The 8,211-nt window shown below is 55.0% G+C and overlaps 1 long non-coding RNA gene across 1 annotated transcript; it reads left to right on the forward strand.

The window, feature by feature from the left end:
- Positions 1–2,904: 2,904 nt before the first annotated feature.
- LOC123128735 (uncharacterized) lies at positions 2,905–4,391 on the forward strand. Its single transcript, XR_006463407.1, has 2 exons — positions 2,905–3,418; positions 3,603–4,391. It is a non-coding gene; the product is annotated as an uncharacterized lncRNA (long non-coding RNA).
- Positions 4,392–8,211: the final 3,820 nt, after the last annotated feature.

An 8,211-nucleotide genomic window follows, 5' to 3' on the forward strand; every position in this document is an offset into this window, starting at 1 on the left:
GTTTGTCCCTAAACTGCTGTCAGGTCATCCCTTTATATACATAGGTTGACGCCCGCCGGTTTATAGAGTCCCGAAGCCGGATCATAAACGTATCCAGTTCGGTCTCTATCCTTGCTATCTTACAATACAAGTTACATGACTAAGCCGGTTTACATTTACAGGCTTTAACCCGCCTTTGGGCCTTCATGAAGCGCCATCATCCTTGCATGTTTATGGGCTTCTAATCTTCAAGGAGTCAACCCGGCTACATAAGGCCGGTTTACCTCCAGTAGTAATATCCCCAACACCTGCGTCAGTAGAACATCAACATCGTCACCACGCCGTCGTGCTGACGAAACTCTCCCTCAACACTCGGCTGGATCGGAGTTCGAGGGACGCCATCGGGCTGAACGTGTGCTGAACTTGGAGGTGTCGTACGTTCGGTACTTGATTGGTCGGATCGTGAAGACGTACGACTACATCAACTGCGTTGTGCTAACGCTTCCGCTTTCGGTCTATGAGGGTACGTGGACAACACTCTCCCCTCTCGTCGCTATGCATCACCATGATCTTGCGTGTGCGTAGGAAAATTTTGAAATTACTACGTTTCCCAACAACTATTTCCTTGGGCTGGAGGTTTTGCACTCTGGTTCTGGCTTGACACTTACTTAGCAGAAGTACTCTCTTGATATCCTTCGACGGGCTGGTATGCTACAGTGCAAGACGGCTACTACACCTATGTCCTCTACTGACAGACTCTCCGCTTTCAATGGTTCTCTTCTCTCCGCTGATGAGGCTACTGAGTATCGCAGTATTGTTGGTGGCCTGAAGTACTTGACTATCACTCGTCCTGATGTCTCCTATGCTGTCAACTGTGTCTGTCAGTTTCTTCATGCACCTTGAGATTCTCATTGGACTATGGTTAAGTGCATCTTGCGCTATATTCGGTTGACTGCTTCTTATGGCTTGCATCTGCAACCGGCCCCCTCTGGAGTTCTCTCTGCGTTCTCTGATGTAGACTGGGCTGGGCGTTTGGATGACAGACGATCAACGGGGGGATATGTAGTGTTCCTTGGTTCTAACTTGATCTTCTGGAGTGCTTGTAAACAAGCAACAGTGTCCCGCAGTAGCACTGAAGCTGAGTACAAAGCAGTTGCAAATGCCACAGCTGAGCTTATTCGGATAAAGTCTTTGCTCCGAGAGTTGAAGATCTCTTAGAAGCAGCCGCCGGTCCTTTTGTGTGATAACATCGGTGCTACGTATTTGTCTTCAAATCCAGTTTTTCATGCTCGCATCAAACACATCAAAGTTGATTATCATTTTGTTAGGGAACATGTTGTCCAGAAACTGCTTCTTATCAAGTTCAGCCCTTCAAAGGATCAACTTGTTGACATCTTCACAAAGCCGCTGCCTCTTCCTTAGTTTGAAGGCTGTAGGCGCAATCTCAACCTGATGAATTCTTCAGAGCTCGGTTAAGATTGAGGGAGGGTGTTAGACTCTGTATATACTGGGCCTTTGTACATATATTAGTATCCCCACCTGTAATTGTGTTGTACATCATTATGTACTCTCTATATAATGCCAAGGTCACCCCATGTTGGAGGTGTGCCACAAAACCCTAAAACCCTTGTCTAATAGGCGGGCTACCATTGGCACCTTTAGGCCTCCTTTAGTTTGTAGGAATTCTATATGATAGCCCCTCCTTCCTCCCGCTCCCGGCCGGGCCGGGTGGGGGTGCCGGGTGCCCCGACGCCGCCGGCGACGTACGCACGGCCGCAACTTGCCTGGCCTGGCCAGGCGCCACGCCGCCTTGCATGCATGTGACTGACTCGGCAACCGGCTCGTCCGTTGCGTTTGAATGCAGGGAGGGCTACCCAGGCCATGGCTAAGCTTAGCTTGTCATCTTGAGCTGTCAACTTCGTGGTTAACACCAGAGGTAGATACGTGCACGGCCTAAGCTTTGGGGCCTGGGTGTCTCGGGCTGGTCCAAGCGTCGGCACTGTTGAGTTTTGGTTGGCGTCTAGCAGCTCACTGGGAGCTAGCGAAACGGAGACGGTATGATGAGGCGGAGGGTGGCTCGTTCCCGTTGCTCGCTCCGGTGTGGGGAGCTCGCTGGCTGGTCCCGGTGGCCGGTGGCGGAGGGGAGCCTGATGGTGGCGATGGTGGTGGTGTTGGGATGCGGTCGCCTGGGGCAGGCGGGCACATGGCCGCGCGCAGCACCAGCAAGCCACCACCGGCAGCAGCCAGCAACCCCCCTTGCCCTGCCCCGGCCTTTCCCTGCTGCAACTACCACTTGCTGCTGCTACGCCTACGTCCCGATTACTATAACCGAGCCCCTATCCCTTTACATATACATCACGCGTCCACCGTTCAGACCAGGCCGTCTTCGTTCGCCACTGGATGGGTAGATGGAGTAGATGACAAGACACTCCATGGCATTTCTGCACTGAACCGCCGGGAAACATGCATGGAATGGAAACAACCGTCAGTCATGGTCAAGAGCTCGTCCAAAATTAGCAGATGCACCGCAAGCGTACGTGCACTCGTTTGGTAGAGCAACCACCGTTTAGGCAGAGGTAACATGTCCATTTTTTACACTAACCGCGTGCTACTAGTACGTACTATAGCCACACTACACCGATGGAGCACCCACTAGCAGCGCTGCAGCAGTGCAGTAGGGCACTGCTGTGAACTGGCTGGCCCAGGCGGCTAGCTTAGCTAGGCGCTGCTGCTGCCACTAGCTGCAGCATGCAGGGGCAGCTAGTCTGCGTCCGTCGTGGTGCGTGGTGCGTGGGCGTACGTACGTGCCTCCCGGAGCGGGACGCGCAGGCCGTGGCTCGTAGCGCCGGCACGTCGAGCCCCACCACCGCACCACACCACCCCACCCCACCCCACCCCACGGTGGATACGTAAAATCCGGGGGAGTACGTCTTCCGATGCAGGCTAGCCAGCCGCGGTCGCCTTCCCGCCTAGACCAGCCCGGCCCGGGGGCAGCCCCGTCATTTCAGCCTCCCTCCCCATGCTGTACCGCCGCTGCCGCAGATCTAGGCGCCCTATTTAATTTCGTCTAAGCCAGCCGCTCAGTGTTGGGGGAGGGAAAGGGAAGCCGGACCAGTTCGTTCGTTCGTTCGTTCCGGCCGTGTGGATTGGACGTTTCAAAACAAGAAATCGCAAGCTTAGCTACACAGAGAAAGGCCACCAGTAGTTATTATTATATAGAGAGAAAGGAAGGAGCTGCACCGTCTTGAGACCTTTGAGAGTGTGTGTCGAGCGGAGGAAGACGAGGAGGCAGCCAGGTGAGGCCGGCGAAGCTCGCAGCCAGCTCTCGTGCTTGCCTTGGTGACATTCATCGAGCTCTCGTCCATGCCGCTTTGGCGGTGTCTCGCCTGCCCGCCCTCTGCTGCGTGCATGTGCGTATGATCTTTCGGTCTAAAGCCAGGTCTTGTACATGTCGTCCTTGTATGCAGCACCTTCGATTTCTTTAGCATTTCCGCCTCTGAGAAGTTGCTCTGGGCGCCCCAAAGCAGGCCACGGCTGGCCTAGCTAGCTTCCCTTGCTTTTGCTTTCTTCCCGTTGGAGCCTCGGTCGCTCACACGCACTTGCCTTTTCTTCTTGCTGAGCAGGAGGTAGCAGGCAGCCGGGGGCACGGCGCATCGCATGGAGGAGAGAGTGAAAAGAGGAAGAGCAGGAGAAGGTGAGGGCGAAGAAGCGAGCCTAACGGAAAGGAGCCTTGGGGCGGGCCCACCGGCCCTGAGGTGAGGGGAAGGGAGGGAGGGGTGGGAGGAGGAGGAGGCGGAGGATCTCCTCTCACGTCAAAGGTGGGGGAAAGCATAAAGGAGGAAGGAGGAAGAGAAGGTGGTGGAGAGGAGAAAGCCAGCTGCTTCACTGAGTGAGCAAGGATAGAGTGTGAGTGAGTGTGGGAGTGAGCGAGTGACACCTCTCCCCCTATGTAGAGCTGTAGAGCGTGAGCTTGAGGGCATCCTGTTCTTCCACCACCATTTCGTCGCCCAGCCACTACAGTCGGTCGGCGTGCTGGTGGAGTTGAAGAGGAGGAGACGCCATGGCATTGCAGGAGCAGGAAGAAGACGAAGATGAAGGAGAAGACGGCGAGGAAGATGGGATCATGACGAGGAGGGTGCTGTGGTGGGGGAGGAGCTGCTGCTGATTTCCTCCCCTGTCTGACCCGAGGCGCGCTGCCTGCTCCGGAGTAGTAGTAAGATATTGGCACAATAGGCTCAATCACTTTTTCTTTCCCCTTGTTTTGCTGTTTTTGCGCTCCTTTCCCCGTTCAGTCCATTGATGATTCCATACTCTTCCCCCTGTAATTTCTTTTCCCCCCGCTGCCCCTTTTGATCTGTTGTTCTTGGTGGTTTCCCCGATTCGGAACGGAAAAGGCTTTGGCAAACGCAAAAGAGGAGCGGCAGCTAGCAGTAAGTACTCTCACTGTGCGCTTCAGGAGCATGGCAAATCTCCGCCCGAGCCTTGTCCCGTCCCCTTTGTTTCTTGCGCTCGTCCGTCCGTCCGTCCGTTCGTTCTCATCCACAGGCCATATCGATCGATCGGTCGACCGGCTGCCCGCATGTGCCGTGCCGCCGCTGTTCTGGATTCAACCCGCACAGTGGGTGGGCGATGGATCGATCGAGTGCGACGAATGAGCGAGAGGCAGTGAGCGCGGACGCATTAAGTTTGGTCTGTTGCTGTTGCCATCATGAGTTGGGAGCTGTGTGCGCAGCGTGGCGTCCGGCCAGACGGCAACGCTCCAGGAGGAAGAAGACGGGGCTTGGGGTGGAAACGGAGGTGGCGCCGGCCCTGCTTTCCGCCGCGCGCGCCCGGCCGTTTCCGCCGCGGCTGCGCACGCGCGCGCGCCAGCGCCGGCCGGTGGACCTGCTGCGTTCGCTTGCTTGCTCGTTGAGCTTCCTGATTCCGTTGTCTTGTTCCCCATGTCGTCTTCTCGGGGCGTTCAACTTGTGCCATCCGCTTTCTGCGAGAGGGTGTGTGTGTGGGAGTGTGTGACAGGCGCAGGGCGTCAGCTATGGCCATGGCCATGGCTAGTTGCATTTACTACTCCCGAGCGTGGCGCCCCCACCTGATCCGCGGACCGGACGGAGGACGCCGTCTTGTTTGAAAAGCGAGTGGCATGCATGTGGATCGTGCCGCGCCGATCGAGATGGGCGCGCGACCGCGACAGGGATGAGCCCCGCGCCGCTCGGGCCGATTATTTTTTGTTGCTGGCACGAACCGGCCGAGACAAAAACAAACTTGGAAGAGCGTATCCGAGGCTAGCAGCGTACGGTGCTCCGTCGCTCGTGAGGCGCGTTGGTGGGCGTGTATGTCGACGTGTACGTACGTGCGTACAGGTATCGCCAGCGCCAAGAGGTTGGTGCATGCATGGGCCTGCGTCGTGTCGGTCGCCCTTGGTGTTTTGCTGTCCGGGACCGGGAACGCCGGCAGAGCAACTTGCGCCGCGTGCATGCATGCATGGCGGGTGATGAGGAGCAGAGCAGAGCTAGCCGGAGATGCATGGCAATGGCGTCGTTGTATTTGTGTGAGCTCGCTGCACCGCATCGGGACTCCGCTTCCGCTGCGGCTATGCTTCCGAGTTACGTTGGGCTGCGTAAACAAAGCGGAAAAGAAAACGGACAGGGAGTGATCGAGCTCCGTTCCGAGTTTCCGACCGTGGGATGGAGAGGCAACGGTGGTCGTGTCGTACCGGTACGGAGTTCTTGGTGCTCTGAAGCGGCGTGGGGTCGTGTGTGGCCTGGTACTGTACGTGTTTAAAGTTATTAGTGATCAGCTAAAAGCTAAGCCATCACCTGACTGACTAGGGGTGTGTGACCTGGGGAAGCGAGGCAGAAGATGACAAGGTGCTGCGTAGCAGCCATTATTATCTGATGAAGAGACCGGCTACATTGCGCCCGTGCTCTCGTTTTGAGTGGTCTACTAGATAGATTATCCAGACAGAGGGGCATGATGGCGCGTCCGTCCGTGATCCTGTGTGTCCGAGAGTTGATCTTGGCCTGCAATGAAATCCTCCATGGAACTGGGCGGATTGGTTTCACTGTTTCCCTTTTGCATCGCAGTCGCGGCTCGGCACACCGACACACGCGTGCGTAAGTACGTACGTCTTCGTGTTGGGTCCAGTTAGTGGTTGGTACGTACGTACAGTAAGTAGGTAGGCTGGCGTAGCTGGGGACACGACGCGACGGTGGGCAACACACCACAGCCGGCCGCTGATCATGCACCCACGAGCTGCCGTGTACTACGTGCGACCAGCTACACCTACTAGCTAGCTAGCTAGCTACTACTGTAGCCTGCACGTACGCGCGTAGGCTAGGCGTGTCGCCGAGCGGGGCGAGACCACGGAGAACACCGCGCCGTGCGTCGTCTTTCTCCTCGATCTGACCGCCGATTTGACACGCGCGCAGCACGTACTGTTCGCCCTGCGCGATCGCGCATGCACCCGTCCGCTCACCATCCAACATCGCTTAAATTTCACCGCGCACGCCGGGCAGATGCAGCCCCGCGCCGCAGTGAATCTTCTTGGTCCATCTTCGCGTTCGAATTCTTGACCCAAACAGTGTAAAAGGCCGCCGTTCTTTCCTCACAAGAGCATTTGTGCCGAGCTGGTAAAACGCATACTCGGTTGCAGGCCACCGGGCCGCCAGAAAGAGACAAAGGCGCTCAGGTTGGCCGGGAGTGCATCCACGGCGCCGCCCCACCGTGCCCGGCCGTGGTCACCACGGAGCAGCAGTGCGGTGGTCACCGCGGTGACTAGGCCACCAAGGGGACCATGGCATGCGCGCCAGAAACAGCGCGCGCCTAGTCGCGTACCATGAGATGTCACGCAGGAGCCGGCGATGTTGGCTGCCTGCCTGTCGCCGGTACGAGACGGGTCGATGGATCATGTCCATGTACTCCTGGATGCGATGACGGGCGACAGGCAGATCGACGGGCACTACGGATGCTGTGGCTACAGAGAAGTGAGAGCCGCCATGCCATACATTTATGCCGGAACAGTTCGAGGGCGATACGTCGATGGGGTGATAATTGCGGGACCAGCGTTAACGGGTACAGTAATTAGAGGGTGCTTAAAGGGAAAAGCGTGGCCTTCGTGATGGAGCAATGATGATGGATTAGGGGATGGGGCTGGGCCTGGGTCATCACGCGTTTCTGGCTAATGGAGCAATGATGAGGGCTGGGCCGGGAAAACGCTGACGAATTGTGACATTTCAAAGCATATTAGGGACACCTGAAGAAAAAAAAAGCATACCAGACAGAAGAATAATAGAGATGTGCGTTTTATGTAGAGAATGAAGCTAGTTTCCAACATTTTCAACCAAATTTTATGTAGAGATGTGCGCTTTCGGTTTCTTCGATTTAGTGCAATTTATACGGCTTACAGTTTGTGCAGAATAATAGGAGAATTACATCCCTCGCAAAAAAAAAACAGGAAAATTTTATGGATTCATTTTAGTCCGCCAAATTGCTAAATGCAATGGGGCAGTGGAAGGGTGATATTGGGGCATAGGCCGAGGCGGGATTTAAGCAAATGCAATATGTGAGCATCACGATCAAGTGACTTACTATCAGAAGAAAAAACTCAGCATATGCCCCAATGGCACCTTTTTTTGGTATCTTTTGAGAAGGGGAGACCCAGGCCTCTGCATCATGAAGGATGAACCATCCTTTGTTGGAAACCTCATAGACGATGGAAATGCGCCTCCCACAATGCTTGTAGGTATTTTGCTTGCAGGATATGCAACAGAGAGAACCTTTACAAATGTGGATGGAGATTACTCAACTCTTGACCAAACTTGAAAAGGAAAGGGAATGTTCACCGGGGTACAAACCTTTGCGTGGCGGCGCCAAAGTAAGTCTATACCAACATGCACGAGCGTAGGCAAGTAGTCTCCTCATATCAAGAACTATTGTGCTCAGTGTGATCAACTAGCGGCGAAGGGACCCCGCAAAAAAAAAACTAGCGGCGAAGGAAAGCATGTGGAATCCAATTTATGAAATTTCAAAAATAGATTTACATGATGCTGATGTCATATATTTTGTCTGTGGTGGATAGTTGATGATTTAGTAGCACGGGCGCTTGGATGAGAAGTTTGTGTGCAGTGACGGAGCTAGGCAAAACATTCTTGGGGGACCAAAGGCAAATCATGAAAATCTAAGGGGGGCAACAACTATTTTTCTCTGAATCTAAGCCTCCTCAGAAAAGATTTCTTC

The sequence above is a fragment of the Triticum aestivum genome, chromosome 6A (genome assembly GCF_018294505.1).
Source record: "Triticum aestivum cultivar Chinese Spring chromosome 6A, IWGSC CS RefSeq v2.1, whole genome shotgun sequence".
Classification (NCBI taxonomy): Eukaryota; Viridiplantae; Streptophyta; class Magnoliopsida; order Poales; family Poaceae; genus Triticum; species Triticum aestivum.